This window comes from Sinohyriopsis cumingii, chromosome 14, assembly GCF_028554795.1.
Source record: "Sinohyriopsis cumingii isolate HCF-2022 chromosome 14, ASM2855479v2, whole genome shotgun sequence".
Classification (NCBI taxonomy): Eukaryota; Metazoa; Mollusca; class Bivalvia; order Unionida; family Unionidae; genus Sinohyriopsis; species Sinohyriopsis cumingii.
In genome coordinates, this window is record NC_142974.1 from 75443670 (window position 1) to 75465902 (window position 22233).

The window sequence follows — 22233 nt, forward strand, 5'->3', positions numbered from 1 at the left end:
CGACACTGCACTGTTTGGGCCCTAAATGGTATACACTAGCATCATATTTTAGTCTCAAGATATACAGATGAGTGAATAACTGAATGACTGACAACACTCGCGTTGTAAATTATGTAGAACCGGGTTTGGATACCATATATTTGTTTATTAACGACCCGAATATTCATTCGGAGAACCAGAAAATAATACCACGTGATTATGTTTGCGTGAAACGTTATTTTGTTCTGAAAGTTATATTTTGTATAAGTCTGGATGGTCCTAAATGCAAACGACATAACTATACATACATACATATGACCACCACAACGACCATAAACTACATCCATGTCGACATAACATTCCTAGTTAACTTACATGTAAAACCGGAAATCCGCGAATGGAACAGCTAATATTTCGGTTAATTAGGATCAACAAGATCGAGATGTCAGTTTGGTATAATGGATAGCTAATTGACAGAACAAACCTTCATTTTCTGCTAACGTATGGTTCACTACATCATTTAATGTTCGTAGCTTATCATATGAAGCGCTGTATATTGTATTGTTTTGTTGTTGTTAGGGTGAGTAATCGTTGGTATTGGTGTTATCAATATTCTAACAGGCTCAGCTTGTTCCTTGAAAAACAAGATATTTCTAGCATTGTGATGTATTAAAAAAGAAGTCACTATATAATTATATGCAGTTTTCAACCTGGCATTGCTTAACAATCTTGTACCTAAGATATGCAATGTTATTTTGATAGATCTGTTTTGAAAAGAACATACATCATTTCGGAATAACATCTAAAATAATATTTCCTTTGGCAGCATTGTTCTGGCGTTACGCAGTTTAGAATTGTTTATCAGTATATATATATATATATATATATATATATATATATATATATATATATATATATATATATATATATATATATATATATATATATATATATATATATATATATATATATATATATATATATATATATATATATATATATATAAATATATATATATACATATATATATATACATATATATATATATATATATATATATATATATATATATATATATATATATATATATATATATATATATATATATATATATATATCCTGATAAACAATTCTAAACATATATACGTATTAATCATTTAGCAAAGCAACCTAAATTACGTTTATGTTTTTCTTCATATATTTACATGAAACATTTTTAACATTGGTGATTTATCTTAAGGTAATTTAGCGTGACAGAGGGAAAATTTACAAATATATGTATATATTTATGTATTTATGTACAATGTAAAGTTGTTCTTTGCATTCATGTGCATTATATCAACCTCCTAAAAGACGTTGCCTGAATAACGTGTAAAGGACAATGCATTTCACACAAATTACTAAGTTCAAGTTGCAAACTGGCCATTGCAGAATCACAATGCACACATTTAGACGCTGCATTATACATTTTAATAGCTATGCTCCCTTTTGAATGTTGGTCAACTCCTTCGTTATTGATATTTTTAGCAGGAATGACATCAGTGTAATATATACCAGGGATCAGCAAGGTAGAAACATCAACTATGCTGAGAAGGTTTTGAGAAAATGAACATAAGAATTTACACATTAATAATCTTACAACTTTATACGCTGCATCAAATGCAATCAATATATTTGTCTATATTTGAACACAGTTTTATGTTCTTAAAAGCTAAACAATGGCAATAATCGCATTCATATTCTAACGAGCACATGACAAAATAAAACCATGTTATTAACATTCTGATATAGTTATCAAGATTAATCAGAAAAGTAAAAAAACGTAAAATCGATACACAGGAAACAACGAAACGTTCACTATAGATTGGCTGCGTTCTTTTTCTATACTACTATACGCCAATAACAATGCTTGACAAATATCATCATGTAATTATATATACTCTTTATCTTAATATGCCGTTCTCATAAAAATCAGCATTAATAAGGACACATAATCAGCCATTTTAAAGTGTAAACGTATGAGTTTGATTTTATATTTTGACATACAGCAACACGTTGTGTTTCAGATATATCTGTTGTAACCTTTAGACTTCGTTACTTTCATGGCATATATATATATATATATATATATATATATATATATATATATATATATATATATATATATATATATATATATATATATATATATATATATATACATATATGGCACGTGTTATATCGAACTGTCATATCAAAGCGTATTTAAGTAAAAGATGTAGGCAGTCGTATATAATTTAAATCTGGCAAAGTAATCTTTGAAAGACTTTTTCAGGCCTTAATTATGTGAACCATAAACGTTTGTGTTTTAATTCAAAATTATTACAGCCAATGGTTAGGATTATAGGTTATTAAACTGTGCAACTGAAAGAAAAATAAGAATCAAGTTTTGTATATCCACAAATTATTTATTAATCTGTGTTGCAACGTGAGAATATAAGTGACAAAGTAGTGTTAATAAAATTCTAAATAATCTTTAAAGGAGTAATCACATGTCCAATATTCTATAATTGTCCAAACGAATTCGAAAAGTCTTGAATGTCTTGATGTACTTCAATGATACCATCCAGAATATCCTTGAATTCATTTTCAATATTTCCGAAATAGTGTGCTAATTCAAAGGCAGTGTGCACTTAGGAATTCCAATGAATAATATAAATAAATAAGTCCTCTTAAATTATATCAGAACACAAATTCACACTCTGATCCGTGATTACCACAAACTGATATAAAGCAGAATTTGTTAATCAAATCCAGATTTATCGACATTTCCTCTCTTCATTTAGCTTAATTTGACGTGAAGATTTCCAACGACAAAAAGCTAGGACAACGTTAAACAAATGAGCTTGAATATATACGTAAACAAGTCTGTAATTACAATGTCTTGTGATAACTGATTATGTCAGCACGTTTTTTATACTTTATAACCATTGACAAAATATAGTCATTAAATACCCTGTTTACTAATGACCATTATCACAAATTCCAATCGACATTCTCAGACAAATATTAGGCACATAATGTGGACATAAAAAAAACACAAGGAATAATTTAATCTCGCTAGCAAGGACTTGCCAAAAATATTTTTCAGTTTATTTTTTTTTTTGTGACAAATAATACTAAAATATCCCTACATTTGGGAAACATACCGCATGCCGAAGATCTCAAGTTTTCATAGAAGTTGTGTGACCAGTTTAAGAGCTTACATCGGTTGCGGATACATACGGTAACACAGGTTGTTTACTATGTAAATATACTTTTAGTGTCAACGAGCGGTGAAAGTGCTTTTCAAAACGCTTGAATTGACATGAACAAAGTTTTGATTAATTGGATTATAAACATCATTAATGAGGCAATATAAGTTCCTTATTCAAAGTAATATATCGGAATATAATTTGAAACTTGTTATGATTGAAAGAAGAAAACTAATGAGACAAAATTGTGAGAGTTGAGTTTCAGTCAATCGAGTGTGACCTTGAAAAAGGTGCTTCTTGATTAGCTCAAAAAAAGTCTTAGCTTAAAATACAAACCAACACTTACTTGTGATTTTATATAATTTAGGGGATTTTAAGTTTGACACCAGTTCGTGATTTAATATGTACACTCTTCTCCATTTAGAATACAATTGATAATATAGGAATTTTTTCCTCATATTTTATTTTCAAAATTTCTTTTGTATATATAATGTGTTCCTCCACTTGACGAAGATATATATATATATATATATATATATATATATATATATATATATATATATATATATATATATATATATAATATATCATGTATATATTGCACGTGTTAATTACGTCGACTGATTTCATTGGGTAACATATTAAGGAAATAAATAAATTGGTTTCACCTTAGAACGATTTGATCATTTTCTTCGTGCAAGGGTACAATGTTACCAAAGGTCGATAATTGTTTTTTCAAGTTAAGTATTTTATCCTTGCCTCTACTCATTTCCTGAAGATTTAAGTCAAGTTTATGCTTTTATTGACCCATTGGTCTATTGGGATCTTGTCAAGGAGTGTATGCTCTACATTTCATTCCACAGATATATGGGTAAGTGTTAACCGTTTTTGTTTTGCATGTATGTGAAGCATATTCAGCGTATGACGCGAATTTGAAACGTTATGAACCTTTGAGCTGTAGCAAATTACTATTAAGATTTTAATTTGGTAGCACGTATTTATAGGTGTTTTTTTGTACCTGTTATTACGACCCGTTTGAGCTTATTTCAGCGTATCCGGGTGCATTAGGCTGTCAGTCTGTTTGTATGTCTGACTGTATGGGGATGGAAGTATGTGAGACCATCAAGGTCATACAAGGACGGACGAGTTGATATATAAACGTGTGCGCATGGTGGATCCATGAAGACGGTGTTTATCCAATACAAGTGCGCGCTAACCAAAGAACGTATTTGAGGTTTGAAAATGAACATGTGAGACATGTCAAACTTTCATGTTTACAAGGTTTTGAAGTGTTTAAAGGAGTCATTCATTTTTATGAATCGTACATGACGTATAAATAACGATACGAGCCATGAATCGTATGATTGATACAATTATGTTATATTACAACTGATTACGTATGTTTCAATTATGTCGTGTTCAACTGAGTACATGGAACACATGCTGTGTTAAATTGAGTACATGGAACACATGTCATGTTCAGTTGAGTACATGGAACACATATTCTGTATCAATTGAGTACATTTGAGTACAGTGAGAGTTGCACCTATTTGCACGAGAATTATACCTTTACTATATGATATTATATGAATCACATATTGGTTTTCCTGCATCGTGTGTCTACACATCTTTAATAGATGCATCACATTATTGTTTCACCGTTGTTAACTGACTGTACGAATTTGTTTTGTACGTCAGAAGGTTTCATAAAGTCAAAAATTCATTTACATAAAAAATGTTCCTGTGAAGTAATTGAATGCGTTGCATGTTTAGACCTTGAAAGAATCGCACTGCATATGTTGTATAGAATATAAAGGCATATATTCAGATCCTGTTACACATTGCAATGCATCGGATATAATAGTTACACATAGGTTTGAAAAAGTCTTGAAATATAGATATTTAAGTTAAAGCACATGCAGCAGAATTCACAATTGTGTTTGCTTTACAAAATTTCCGACATTTTCTGATGTATACTTTTCAAAATGTGTAGCTCGTATTATAATTTACGATTATATAGGATTGATCTTGTATTGCTATCTTTGTTGACACGTATTTTGTTCGTTGATTAGCCGGTTATGGCACACACACACACACGCACACATGTGCGCGCACAAAAAAAAAAAAAAACTGGTGGCGATAAAAGTAATTTGTTAAGGTAAACCATTAGTCAATACAGCTTATCTGCATAACTGTCAATTGTCAATGAAATTGAATGTATTGTAGATCTTTGCACACGTTTCTCAATCAGTTACCTGTACCCACATTGAAAACTACTAATATGTATGGGTTAATCGCCTCTTTGTATAATAAAGAGTTTATATTTTTTCTCTCCACAAAATTAGGTTTACCAAACAATTAACCTCCAGTCTATTGAATTATTTGTATTGTTGTTAGAACAAGTTCTTTACATCTTCACATGCATATTAAGAATCTGAAAATAATCGCGAGGACTACTGGATATAACATAAATATTTTACATAAATATTTTACATTATGCAGGTGGTGCCTCTTAGAAAAGTGTTTATTATTTACCATTACCTATGTAAATAAGATCTATAAACGAAAGATGATACAAGATCCTCATTCTTTATGTCAACACATATTTTTTTTTTCAGATGGAATCATTCGACATACATCTAGCACTTTAACATCTAGGGGCAAATATTTGCTCACGCAAAAGTTAACATGATTTTGTTTTGTAACTGATGGTGTATGCATATTTAATCAAACGTGTTAAAGTGTTCTATTTCCTCGCAGATTGATATCGGTTTTGGCATTTTATTTTAATTCGTCTGCTTATGTTCTCAATAATGCTGTGTGGCCTGGCTTTGGAACTGGTGATTATCAGGGAATGATATAGACAAAACAAAGTCATTCAAAGAGTATTTATATTGTATTGTATGCATAACCCTCCTTAACGTATCGTCCATTCAAGCAATGTGAACAGCCAACATATTGGACGGAAAGGCAAATGGATGACAAATTGAATTAAGTCGGGTAAATAAACGGACAGTCGGTTCGACATAGAGAAAAAGTGAAATAAGAATATAGTTAGAGGTGAAAGTGTCGTTAATTTCAGTTTAAACTGCATGCTATGTACGTTATATTTATTAGCGAATCGTGAATTTACGCCACCTGCTGTTCGATCATATAAATTAGCGGAATTGAAATATTGATATCAAACGTGCTTGGAATCAGAATATAGTGTATAGCCAGTCAGCATACGGAGATCTTTAACTCTTCCTGGTATATAAATAACAAGTGATCGCTGCGCGTGTGCACTTTGCATAAGTTTAAAATTGATGACGAGTACAGGTATAATATGATTAAATACTTAACCAATCCCTTTTCTCGCTTTTCGTCAAATGGCATTTTGATGGATAACCAAATCAGCCGCGTGTTTGAGAATGAATTAACCAATATCTCTTAATCTGACATGTCGTGTGGTCATGTGTCTCTATATGAATATCACATTATGGAAATGCCAATACTTAAATACATTGCCTAATTTATAAAGAACGTTAAATTGTATTAAAGTGAAGAAAGTTTTTTGCGCGCACAGGCACAATGCAAAATAACAAAGCAATTGGTGGAGAAGGGGGTGGAGTAACGGTCATTTTAGCACAATATTGCCTATTGCATATAACATGACTTGAAAATAGAACATAAGTGCCTTTTCCATGAACGCACATGCAGTAAAAATCAGACTTAACTACAGAGCTCCACCTACCCCTACCCCTCCCCACCCAACACCATCACCAGTACAATGACTACATTTTAAACAGTTTTCATGATTCCGGCTACTTTTGAATAATCTAAAAAAAATATTGTAATAAAAGCGCAAATCTTTGTCTAAATTTGATTTCATACCCAATCCAATTTTAAAAGAAATAATAATACTATCAACAATACCTCTATATGTATATATATATATATATATATATATATATATAATTTCTGATGCAGTCGCCTGTAAACTATTGCTGTACTGAAATATTCCTTAGCAATTAGCTTTCAAACACTGCTGTAAACAAATGGGATACATTTTTCATTCTGCATCCTCGAATTCTTATGTAGATATTTCTTCCTGCATAATTGTTTTAGCTTTCGTGACGAACACCAATATCAATTGATTATTTTAAGCAAACGTTCTGACAGACAACATTGAAGGCAACTGTACGGGTTGGGACATCGCTGTAAAATGATATGACATGTAGTCCATACAGCCATGTGAGCTGACATGGCAGTGGTTGATATATCATTGCGACATGATATTACAAGTGGTCCAGACTTCCATGTGGGATGGTATGAAAGGTGCACCTGACATACAGTTTGTGATATAAAATGTGGTCCAGACATCCACATGGAATGATATGACCAGTGGTCCAACTATCAATGTGAGATAGTATGACAGGTGGTCGATATATCAATGTGAGATTATACACAAATGGTTTTCCGCATGTAACTTAATTAATTCAACAGTGCGGTCTTTAAGGACCATAAGGTCTATCCATTTCATGCTCATGGATAAAGCTACCAGGCACTGCATATATAAATTATATTTTCTTAAATGCAGTTTTGAATATGAAATAAATTTATCTCACAAGATCGTGTACCTTTGGTGTTGAACAAATGTATTATATTTGATATAATAGTATCAATATAATGATATTACGTCAGATATGTAGTATTTGTGGAGAACAATATAATTCAAGAATTACTGCGTATGTTTCATGTGGTGTGATGAAGAAACTATCCTACTAACAGAATATAAGTAATACACTATTAGACAAGTGCTTCTTTTATTTAAAATATACAGAAACTCGGTCAATAATTACAAATCTCTCTAATGTTCAACTGCTTTCTGATCCAATATAATCGCTTAATAAATCATATGGGCTGCAAATGGTAACGTGGTTTATATTTAAATTTAAGGTTGGTCCATTGGCATGTATATATATATATATATATATATATATATATATATATATATATATATATATATATACATGCATTTTCAAAATGCCATGGAGTCACTACATGCTTTATGATTTATTAATATGGACTATACATTAACATTTTGACGTCAATATAATGAAGAGAAAACCATTGATCCGTCCTTTAGATATAATGGTTATTATTCGGAAGCGAGATGAGACGTCTTCAGAGCTAGATATCATATCAAATATGAAAACAACTATTTCATGTAAAACTTTCATCCAACTGCAGGTAACCAAAGAAAAACTCTTTGAATGGGCGACACATAGTATCAAGTTTAATATTACCTCTTTTACCAGTTCAGGATCTCAGTATATATAGATAAGAAGTTTCAAACGTAGCTTTAAAAGCATGTGTCATATCGCTAAGGCGTCTGTAGTGTGGCTGTTTATAGTGATGTCCATCACTGGGGGATCGCGCCGCAGACATTTTGGAATGTCCCACCTAGTCACATTACTCTGACACCAAACTCATAAGTCCAAACACTAACCTCTTGATAATGCGCGCACTGTGAGGCAGCTGTTAGTACCATTTTTGTATAAGTCTTTGGTATGACTTAGCCGTGGTTGGAACCCACGACCTCCCGTATCCGAGCCGGAATGTCTAACCACTATGACCACTAGGCCATAGTTATAATAAATGAATAAAAAATATATATGTATCTATCTATCTGGATTGATACAATGATGTGAATCCAATCTGCATCTTGTGGTCAACAATACCATATATATATATATATATATATATATATATATATATATATATATATAGAGAGAGAGAGAGAGAGAGAGAGAGAGAGAGAGAGAGAGAGAGAGAGAGATCACTGTCTTTTTTCACCTAGTTGCACACGGAGCAGTTTTCTCTATACGGGTACATTTGAAAATTGCTATCTGGACCACGTCATGGATAAATCCGCGCATGCCTGCCATATTTAATTTCAACTGTAACGATAAGGTTTAGATTATATAAAAAATTACATCTCGAAATAGAAACAAATAATTTCTTAGGTATGTTATGCATCACAAATCTGTTTTTTGAGCAGTGTGAGCTCAGTGGGAGAATAATGGTACTATTGACCAAAAGGATTCACATCATTGTATCAATCCAGATAGAGTGGATTGTTATTTTCTTGGAGAAGTTGATTTACTGTCATTTTCTCAGCTGGAGTCAGAGACTGTCCGTCGTTGATGTTCCGTAAAATCATGATGATGATAATAATAATAACAATAATATTAATAATAATAATGATACTACTATTACTACTACTACTACTACTACTAATAATAATAATAATAGCAATAAGCGCATTGATGTTCCTCGATCTTCCTTGAATTTGGTCACACATTAGCAGTAATATAAATCGAAAATGACCGTAAACCTCTCAAACAAAAACAAATAGAATTGAGTGCGGTGTGTAAACTTGTAATAACGCTCCTAGGACAATATAATAATGATAAACTATTTATATGAAATCTCTTTTCAACATTTAGTCAAATAAAATAAATTTCCGATTCAACAATTAGGTACTTCCATAAGTTTTGATGATCACGTGATTTTGAATGTTAAAACATACATTTGATTACTTACTGATTGACCAGTCAATTAAATTGTGCGAAAAAAAAAATTATTATTTTAAATACGCATAACTGCCTTATAGGTAAATCAAAATTAATTCAACTAATTTATTAAAGTTTGTCGGAGTTATGAAATATCACGTTTATAACAAAACTATCGCGACAGGTACTTGTGTTTGCTCATACAACACTAACACGATTCGATATGCAATATTGAGGCAAATATTTGTATGGTTCAATATTACTTAGGTGCTTAATGTATGTCTGTGTAGTGTGGTCATACTAGGAATTTAATATCATCAAGGTTACAGCCTACCAATACTGAAATGTCAGACATTAAGATTTGTTTCGAAATCATAAAACATTTTGTCATACATAAAGTTTGTTAATTTTAATGTTTGTTCATATATCAAGTAAATTTATTTATATTTTCTTTCTTTGACTTAAAATGTTATCTTACCTAACTACGTGGGGATACTTTTAAAACTGCACTTTGTATAAATATTGACTCGTGTTAATTATAGTCAATTATTTGCATATGTCAGCATGTTGGCTGTTTTTCGGTTTAAGAGATTCCAACATGAAATGTTATTATGTGGTGAATGATGTATTTGAAGAGGTATGTTTTGTAGATATACAAAAATAATGCATTTAAGGAGTGAATCACGATTGTATTGTGTGCATTACCCTCCTGAAACATACTGATTAATATGTGATACAAAACCCGTATTCATTAGAACAGGCACGACTTTGTTTGTAATAAAATTAAATCATTCAGCGTGCTTATAACAAGAAAGCATCAATGTGCAAATATATGCTCACGAAACGTTTAAAACGATTTTATATCCATTAATTAGGAAAAAAATTGCAAGGTAAGATATTACGTAAGCGATAAAAAGACAGTGTGTGTGGTTATGTCAGGATTATAATTGAATATCAGCAAACTGACACATCAGTACACTCATGATGTGCTAAATTATTGATTCTTTTTAACCGAAACTTTCTTTCTATGTATATCAAGTCTTTGTCATTTTCATTGATTAACCAATTACAATTATCCTGTTGCTTTTATTTTTTCAAACGCTGTGGGTAGGATATGTATAACTAATATTGTACAAATATTGAAACAAGCAAGTTAAAGTATCCAATATCTTTGCATGTTGATATCGGTTTGGGAATTAAATTTTGATTTGGTCTGGTGATGTTCTGATTAGTGGGATGTGGACTTTCTTTTGAAATGATTTTGTCAAGAAAGGTGATAAACAAAACAAATTCACTCAGATATTATCCACATTGTATTGTATGCATTATCCTCCTTAGCATATCATCCATACAAACAAGGTGAACAGACAAAGAGACAGGACGAAAATACAAATAAATGGACAACAAATTGAATGTTGTTGCGTAAATAAAAGAGCAATCGGTTCGAAAAACAGAATAAAGGGAAATCATAATGTAGTTAGAAGAGAAAGCGTCATACATTTCATGTTAATCTGAATTATAGGTAGATTATATTTATGAGCTGATCGTGATCAAATACAATACATCAGCGGAAGTATGCTTGGAATCAGAATACAGTCTCCAGTGGGTCAGCATCCATAGTTCTTTAAATACTCTCTTCCTGGTATATAAATGACGTGTGATCGCTGCTTGTGCACACTCTGCATAATTTTAAGATTGATGACGATTGCCGTTATAATATCATTCAAAGCTATGTTTAGCCATTTCCTTTCCTTGGATTTCTGACTGATACCCAAATAATCTCCATGTTTGATAATGAATTAAGCCATTTCACTTAACCTGACGTCGTTTTTTCATGTGCCTCAATCAGAATATATCAAATATGGAACTGCCTAAAGCTGATATAATATGCATAACGTCCAAGGATCGTTAAATGTGATTAAAGTCATGAAAAATAGATTTTTGCACACACACACACACTAACCAAATACAAATATAAAGCAATGTTGGGTGGGGTGGTGTAACGGCCTTTTTGCACATTATTGACTATTGCCTAAAACATAACTAACGGAACCTACGGACATATTTCGTAAACGCCAATGCAGTACGATTTGGACTTTCTACCAAATGAGCTCTACCTCCCACTACCCCTCCCAATACAGCACAGTTACTAGTAAAATTACTAAATTTTAAACTTATTCGTGATTCCAGATACTTTTGAACAATTTTAAAAAGAAATTGTAATACAAACACAAAATTTTGTGTAAATTTAATTTCATACCCAATCATAATTTAACAGAAAAAATAATACTACCAACTATATATATATATATCTATCTATCTATATATATATATATATATATATATATATATATATATATATATATATATATATATATATATATATATATATATATATATATTTGCTGATATAGTGGCCTGTAAACAATATCTGTATTGAGACATTTATTAGCCATATGGTGAATCTTTGCTTTCAAACAATGCTGTGAACAATTGGATACATTGTTCATTCTGCAATATCGACTTCACAGATGGCAATTTTTCATGTATATGTTTTCTCGAAGAAAATCAATTGGGTTTTTTCAGCAATCGCTATGACAGTTAGACCCTATTGAAAGTAAATGCACGGGTTGTGATATCTATGTGAAATGATATGACAGATGGTACAGACAACCATGTGAGGTGACATGACAGTGGTTGAGATATCCATGCGGCATGGTATTACAAGTGGTCCAGACACCCATACTGGAAGGTATAGAGGTGCTCCTGACATCACCTCTTTCCAAAATTTAGTCGAATAAAATAAATTTCTAATTTAAATTTTATGTAGGTTAATTAACATTGATGATCACTTGATTTTGAAAGTCAAAACGTACTTTTGATTACTTACTGCTTTACCGTGTATTAACCAAATACAATTATATATGTGTTTATGCTACTAAATTTTTAAACGCTGTGGGATGATATTTATAATTGATGTTGTATAAATATTGAATCAAACATGTTAAAGTATTCAATTTGGTCGCAGAGTAATATCGATCGGTGTGGGCATTATATTGTATTTGGTCTGGTTATGTTCTGAATAGTGTGGTGTGGCCTGGCTTTTGAATGGGTGATTGTCAAAGGAGATAGACATACAAATATTCATTCAAGGATTATCCAGACTGAATTGTATGCATTACACTCCTTAACATATCGTCCATTCAAGCAATGTGAACAGACAAACATACATGACTGAACGACGAATAAATGGATGACACATTAAATTCAGTCGTGTAATTAAAATGACAATATGTTCGAAATACAGAAACAATGAAATAAGAATATGGTAAAATGGTGAAAACGTCGTTGATTGGTATTATAACCTGCATGATATGTACGTTATATGTATTAGCTAATCATGAATATAAGGCAACTGGTGTGCGGTCGTATAAATACATCAGTAGAATTATTGGTATTGAACATGCTTGGAAACATAATAGAGAGTGCCCAGTGGGTCAGCATACATATTGTGTTTTAAATACGTTCTTAATGGTATATAAATAGTGTGTGATCACTGCGCGTGGGCACTCTGAATACTTTCAAAATGGATGACGAATACATGCATATTATATGATTCAACGTAATGTTTAGTAAAACCCTTTTCTTGCTTTTCTTCAAATGGCGTTTTGATTGATATCCACATAATCTCCGTGTCTGAGAATGAATTAGGCCATAGCACTTAATATGACATGTCGTGTAGTCAATGTGAATATCAAATACAGAACTGTTTAAACCTGAACGTTTAAGAATAGTTAAATTTGAAAAACAGTTGTTTGCACGCGAACACACATACACACACATACACACACTAACTGTTATATATATCTGATTTAATTTACATTCGATTTAATTTGTATTTTATTTGGTTTGATTGAGAGTTTATGACTCGTTTTATTTTATTTACATGTCAATCAGTTTGATACCTCCCAGAAAATTCCGTTTGACCTGAGTCTTCCTTATATACCTAATAACATAAACAGTTAAGTATATTTTTGGCTTAGTTCCTGGCCTTGATTGAGGGTCGAGTAAACAACATTTGTCTAGGATTAGAATGATTGGTTCTTATCAAGGGCATACAGGAGCTGTGCGAATTTTACATGTTATCGTTATCATGTCATCATCTATCTCGCAATATATTTCACAATTAGGCATTCCCGAAAGTGTGAAATACTTAATAGTATTAGTGCTGTCAAGTGAGAGAGAGAATCAGATAGAGAGATCTGATAGTCCAGGGCTTTTTAAAAACTAGATGTCAAGTTGTTTTCTTCTGTTGTGAACAGAAAATAACTTTTCAATATTGAGTATTTAAGTAATGAATTAGTTTCTCTAAAAATATTATTGTATTCATACAGAAATTTTGAACAAGCACATTTATTGAAACTTATGTTTGGATTTCCAAAACCGGACGATAAATTATAGTTTTTACAAGAAACTGTAGATGTCAACAGGCAGCATCATAAGTCATCTCCTTCCATCTTGGATTCTTCGTCGGGACTCGAACTTGGAATCTTTAGAACATTTCAATAGTATACTGCAACAACTGTATTCGTGAATTACCATTGTATTATTTTTTAATTTGATTATAGAAACCATAAGTCCTCATAATATTTTTTTGTGTTTTTACTGTATTTTTCCAGGGAAATAAACTATTTGTTATATTTTTCAAAGCTTGTTATTTCACATTTTCTTGTGTTACTGTGTATTCGAGATAATCACGCAGCACATACATAAAAAATATAGAGCACTAGTTGGGACATCCCAGTGAAATAATATGACAGATAGTCCAGAGACCATGTGAGGTGACATGACAATGGCTGAGAAATCCATGGGACATGATATTACAAATGGTCCAGACTTCCTTATGGGATGTTATGAAATGTGCACCTGACATTATTTATGACTTGTATGGGCTGCATATGGTAACGCAGTTATATTTAAATTTAAGGTGGGGTCATTAACATTGGTAGATGAGTGCATTTTCAAAATGCACTGAAGTGACTACATAACTTAGGGTTTATTAATATGGTCTCTAAATTAACATTTTGACATCAAGATAAAGAAGAGACAAACAAATGGTCTGCCCTTTACATATAACGGCTACTATTCGGAACAGACTTGAGGCCTCTTCAGAGACAGAGACCATAACAAAAATAAAAACAACCATTCAATATAAACATTTCATTCAACTGACAGTAACCAATCAAATATTAGCTCTGTGTGATTTGCTTGCACATATGTTTAAGTTTAAAATTACATGTAATAACAGTTCGGTATCTCTAATTTACATTTATATTTGCTATTGCTAGGTTATATGCATATATACATATATACACATAAGCAGTTAGAGAGACAGAGAGTGCTTGTGAGTGATATGGAGTTTTTACGTAGCTTTATCAAAGTTTCCATTATATCCCTACGATGTTTGTAGTGTGGCAGTATATTGTGATTCCTTTCACTGGTGCATCATGCCGCATACATGTATCAAGATGTCCCACCCATTCACATCATCAGGAAACGAGACCGACAAGTCCAGACACTAACCTCTTAATTATGAGCGCTTAGCAATTCAGCTGTTAGTTCCAAGTTTTACCCAGCTACGTCTGCATCATACGGGTACATTTAACAACTGCTACCTGGACGACGACTTAGATGAATCCGCACATGTCTGCCTGATTTAATATCAAACACATTCACATTCTTCTGTATACGGAGATCGACTGGAGTGTTATGTTGTTGAACCAGTTTTTGTACTGTCATTTCCTCATCTGGATACAGACTGTCGAGTGTCCCTGTAAAAAAATAATGTTAACATGAGTAATACTACTACTACTACTACTTATACTACTACTGCTACTACTGATACTACTACTAATAATAATAATAATAATAAGAAGAAGACGAATAGGAATAAGAATAAGAATAAGCGCTTTGATGTTTCGTGATCTGCTTTGCATTTGACTACAAATTAGCAGTAACCGAAATCAAAAATGCACGTAATCCCCTTGAACATTAAATTCAATTGTATTGATTGTAGATTTTTAACTTGTAATAACAATTTTAAGAATTAAAATAATGTTAACAATCAAACTTGTTAATATCAAAGCTCTTTTTAACATTAATCGAATATAATAAATTATTCTTGAACCTTTTGATACGTCCCTTATTATTGATGATCATGTGATTTCGATAGTTAAAACTTACTCTTGATTGCGTACTGCTCAATCGGTCTATTAAATTGAGCGAAATAAATATTGAATAGTTTAAATACGCATACCTGCCGTATACCTAAATAAAATTCAATTCAATTAATGTATTAAAGTTTGTCGGAGTTATGAAATATTAGGTGTAAAGAAAAATTAGCTACCCGGTATATAAAAAAATCGCGACAAAATTGTATGTTTGCTCATGCAACACTCACAATATTCGATATGCCATAATTATGCAACTATTACATGATTCACTGTTACTTGGGTGTTTAATGTATGTATATGTGGATATGTCTGAATAGGAATGTGATATCAGCAAAGTTACAACTTACCAATATTGAAACGTTTTCCGACATTAAGGTTTGTTTTGAAATCATAAAACATTTTGTCATGCATCAAGTATTTAAATGTAATGTTATATTCATATATCAAGAAAATGTATTTATTTCCCATGCCTGTAATTTTACTTAACTCTGCGTGGATGAGTTTAAAACTGCACTTTGTACAAATGATTACTCGTGTAATTTCTTTGCTCAACTATTTGCATATGTCAGCATGTCAGCTATTTTTCTTTTTAAGCGATTCCACCAGGCAATGATAGTATGTGGTGTTTGATGAGTTTGAAGATGTATTTTTTAAACACATACAGAAAATAATATTCCAGGAGGGAAGCAAGATTTGATTGAGTACATTACCCTTCTGAAAAATACCAGGTTGCAAAGTGATAAAAGACCCTTATTCATTATATCCAGCAACACAATTATCGTTTTGTATCTGCTGTCAGGGACTGTCCAATTCATGTACATGGGGATATGGGAAGCTAATAATGAACACATGTTCCGCATTTGTCACTGTTACTCTACCAGGGTTCCAGTCTGCTACGGTCCATATCAGAGGACTGGATTTCACGCCCCATAAAATAATTTAATCTTGTTGTATAACAGTGATGTATGGTTCGTAGCATATAATACATAGTCTGGATAGTGTTATGACTTTGTGACCTATTATATACTAAGATTGCTATTTGTATGGCATTGTTTCGAGAGTTTATGTGTTTCACACATTGTTTATGACCATTGGGAAATTGTTAACTGGAAGAAAATACGTGTAGCTGTTTTGGATTGTGTTGTCTCATGATGATCACCTTAAGATAAGCAACTATGCTGCTTGTTCACACTCTTTCATTTATATGAACTCAACATACTTTGTTTGCACAGTTTTATCCCTCGGCTTGTGCTACAATAAAACTATTGTCTTGTCAGTTAACTTTTTTCCATGTGTCCATCAGCAAATGGTACGGTAATATACAACTGTGTTTTTTATCTTTATCAGTGTAGCAAATTGAATTGGTTTAATTTAGAATGTCTTAGCTCAACGTTTAGAACAACTAGAGTCTATTGTAATAGATATTTCGTTTTAAAAGAAAAACATACTGATAGGAAATTAACAACTTCTATAGGCACCCTTCCAATAAATAATTCACCATTGTGCTAATATAAAAAATATAAATAACTATTGGTGTTGATTTATTTATGAGACAAGAAAGACATAAATGTACACAAGAAGTAGTGAACAGTATTAGCATGTAGGTCTCTCATTTGTATATACTATCTAATGAGTTATTTAGTACTCAGTTCAGAAATGCATGTTTTCGCGTATTTAAGTTTTACATCACTTCTAACGTATTGTTTTATTCATATTTGAGTTTTAAATCACTTTCAAAGTATTGTTATTGTCATATTCACATTGTTTAAAAAAAAACTATTTTCACAACACTTCTAAAATTGTTGTTGTGAAAATGTTGAGAGTGTTAGTGATTTAAAAATGTTGACTGTTTTGAGTGGTGATTATTTTCTTGTCCTGGAATCTGTTACAACAAAGTAAACAAAATATACACTTGTCCGACTCCATATTTATTACTAAATATACTTAATTTAATGTAACTTATCCAATTGGACAAACACTTCGAAAAATGATTTTAATTTCATAACCGCTATTTCTATATATGAAGATGTTCGAAGTGAACATCAAACACCTAAAGAAAACCCATTTTAGTTTAAGATTAGAAACAAATCTACATCAATCTGAAGGAAACCTAAATAAAAAACTAAAACTTTGAAACAATGATAAACAGCTAAACAATGACCACATAATAATGCATTTTTGCACACGGAATATTGCTAGGATAGTCTGGCCGTTGACTAAGAATTATGCAAATTAAATGCATCTGCTTATTTTGTTCCATCATTATATTGAAACTTTATCACATTTTAATAAATATAATGCTAACCGTGTAAATAATGTTGTATTTGCTTTTGTCTTGAGCCTCACAAGTTTTAAAATCTTTAACAAAGCTAAGAATAACATTCAATTTTCAAAAATGTATTTCACTTCTAAACCTCTAATGAGTGGAAATGTTGTGCCCTGATTATGATTTTATTGTCATTCAAAAGGTTTTAGACAGGATCTATATTCGTACTTTTGGCAGAGGGAAAACAACACTTAAAGTTCGATTAGTGGGAAAACATATCGGAAGGAGGACAAATGACGCTAGTAAGATATTTTGAAAATGTGAAGTGTGTATTGTTTTTTTTTTTTGAAGCACAATTGTAACATTATTTTAAAAAGTCTTCAATTGTTCACGTATCCATGAAACTCAGAAACAAAACGGTGTTCTCGTTGTCGTTTTGCATAGGATTTACACGTGAGATGAAAATGGTGGAAAAGATTGTTTCTCTCCGACCCTTGTTACTTGAATTATAATCCTCTCCAATTGCTGATAAGAAACATTTTTTTCTTCTGAATGCAGTTAGACCTGACCCATAAAGTAATCCTTTATTTTTATGGTATAATAGACAGCATAAATGTTTGTACATCTTTCCTGCCCATGTCATAATTTGTCATATGTTGCGTTGAGCACCTGTTCCTATTAATTAATTTATGATGCTTCTTTAAAAGCATTTTGTTGGTTTATTCAACACTTTCCATAGTGATTTGAAGTTGTGACAGTATTGCAAGTGTAAAAAGTCACGATATAAATTTGAAATATTATACAACAACAAATGTTTGGAGAAAAAAAAACGACTGTGATGGTAGTTTCCTACAAACATCATTAATACTTATATTTGATTGTATAAATATCAACTTAAACGTGTTGTCAAAATTTTTATAAACAAGGGAAGAATAATTAATCTGAAATGAATCCATGAAGCTTTGAATGTTTTGGCATGATGATTTTTCTGAAATGCATATATGTACCCTACTTGTATTTCTTGGCATGATGGTTACTATGAAATGAATCCATGCAGACTGTTTATATTTATTGACACGAAAGTCACTCTGAAACCCATGCAGTCTGATCATATTTCTTTGCATGTAGGTCAATAAAATCAATCTATGCAACCTGTTTGTAGTTTTTTGTTTGGTGTTCACTGTAATAAATCCATGCAGCTTATTTATTCGTATGACATATGATTACTATTTGCTTGACACAAGGTGCTATATTTCCTTATTTGAACTTTTGCAGTTTCTAACTATCATCTCACCACCTTGCATCGTAAATGAAATGTATTAGGCTAGTAATTATTCCAGTCATATAGTTGTGAATGATAAGGATAGGTTATGCTTGACACTGAGTACAGGTAAAAGTGCAAATGACAATAGTAATATGTGCGAAATATGAACATATGATTTAATCATGCTAATAGTGCTAAGCTTAGTTCATTCTGAATAATCATGTTAGTATCTAAAGGTGAAACCTCACATGGATCCGCAAATTTGATGAAAAATATGCATTCAATAGTAAGCATTACTACAATATTTAATGGTAATATATGTTGGCTTTTTAATATGAATCCTAACCCTATTAACAGTAAAACATTTCGAAATAGATAGAAGGTGCATGTATTACTGTTCAATTTTAATTGCACAGATATGTCAGTTTATAATGTGAAGCATATTCGAGTTTGGAGTAATCAGTATACAAAACATTAGAGACCTTGATCTCCCAGTAAATTATATGAAGGCATTTCAATGTATATGTTGCTTTTATTTGAAATTAACGTTTAGTAAAGTATATGTGATAGTAATAGTTTAGTATATAAGCAAATAGCTGGAGCCCTGAATAGTCAACTGGTCCAAACATCTGACCATTCATAGTCATGACATCTCACATCTACGTGGGATCGAGTCTCGGGCTCACTTATTATGGGTATGCTAAAATGCTTGCCAGTAGCGTATCATGTTTTGCTGGTTCTTTCGTAATTGGCCCTTCCTTTTTTTCTCCACGAGTTGTACTGACTGAATTTTATAGCCTCTGTTGTGCTCAAAACTGCATTAAACCCACACAAACTGATACAATCAAGATTCTGCAAATTTTTTTGAATGTTGAATTTGTGATATTCATGTTTATTCTTTAGGGTCGTTTATTGTCAGATTTGTGTCATCTCGTGAGATTATTGTAATGCTGTGTTAATCGTTGTATGTGATGAATAAGAACATAATTACTTCTTACGATTGTTTTGCATGAAGTTGTTAGCTATTTGCTTTATATGTACAAGAGAGGGTATAGTGTAATGCTTTCTATATTTGAGTTTTAGTGCAAACAAAAAAGTGTGTAATGTATATTTATTTAGCTACTCTATAAATGTGTAGTTTTAATGTCATAATAATTTAATTTAATTCAGTCTTCCATTTTTGGTCAGCCGTCATTAATATATGGCATAACGTGTTTACTACTTTGTTTTGAGCAATATTGTTGTTGACGTCACCACCATAAAGCTTCCCCTTGAAGGTTTTATATAAACCTTTGGCAGGTCTTATTCACAGACTAAATATAGGCCAAATGTTTTATTTAATATTCATTCATGAAAAACAATCACCTTTTTCAAGAACTCATCAAGGAAAGGGATATATATATATCATCGAAACATTAGCGGTAACTGCCATTGTTATGGCATTTTCCACTAATCCATCCTTCAACTTGCATGAGTTTTGTATTGTTTACTATGTTATTTTATATTTGATATGTGCTTCGGCAACGTGGAACTAATTGAATGTTACACACAATAAAGATAGTATTATTTGTATTACTACAAATTATTATTAAGTGTTTTCAGTTACATGGGGAATTTTGAAAGAAAAAGAAGCAAAAATGGAACTGAAATGGCAAAGTTACTGAGGCAATCTCATCTTGTCAACATTTCGTAGTTATTTTGAAATATATGTACAATGGTCAGTAGTGTTCCTATATACGGTTATATTACATCATGGCACTGTTGTAGGTGATACAATGCGTCATACGGGACCCATGTCTTCTATTACTTTATCACCACTTGAAATTATCGGACTTTATATGTTATATTAGACTTGACATGAATCTCTAATGTAAACTATACTGAGGGTATATCTTAAACCGATATGAAGGAGATTATTTATTTTAAATTTTGGAAATGTTTTCACGTGTTCATGACAATCAAGGCACTTGCTTCCTCTTCATTTCAGATTCAAATCACCGCAGATTAAGTAATGTCTCAAAATATATGTATAGATCTTCTTTGGTGTATTCCAAACACATTTGCATTTATGTTATCAGTGAATGTTAGACGTGGTTATTGTTTTGTGCAAAATAAGATTTATTTAGTTGCTTACTCATCAAAACATGTATTACATATGCCCAAGATAGTTCATCGATTCAATCAATCACTTATCAAGTTTGTGTTGTTGTTGGGTTTAATGCCTATTGTCAGCACACGATAGGCTATACATGGCTGCCAGTATTACTGGTGGAGGAAGACCCTGCACAAACCAGGATAGAACCACCCAGCCATGAGGAGCTACTGGCAAGCTTTCTCACCAAACCACATTGGCCGAATCCCAGACTCGAACCCACGCATACAGACTTGACATGGCAGTGATTTTGTAACGGTTAGCCCTTTAGACCTCTCGGCCACTCGGGGCCCCCACTTGCCCAGTGTGGACAGTTTCATTATTTTCTTTGTAAAAACATAAATGTATACACACACACACATACACACACACACGCACACACACATAAACACACACACACGAATACCCACATATATATATGATTGATGTATATTTCGCTGTTTTCTTTTGCTGTAATCAGAGTAATTCCAAGGTTTGAAAATATATAGATTGTTTCCCATCTTGAGATTCATTTTACTGCTCATTCTTCTTACAAGGAAAGGAAATGCT

At 31.8% G+C, this 22233-nt stretch overlaps 1 protein-coding gene across 1 annotated transcript in view; it reads left to right on the top strand.

The window, feature by feature from the left end:
• Window positions 1-3947: 3947 nt before the first annotated feature.
• Window positions 3948-22233, top strand: part of LOC149784177 (death domain-containing protein 1-like) — a 78657-nt gene continuing 60371 nt past the window's right edge. The window contains exon 1 of the mRNA XM_089932250.1: window positions 3948-4083. The gene's annotated coding sequence lies outside the window, so the exon portion shown is untranslated. The remainder of the gene's footprint in view (window positions 4084-22233) is intronic.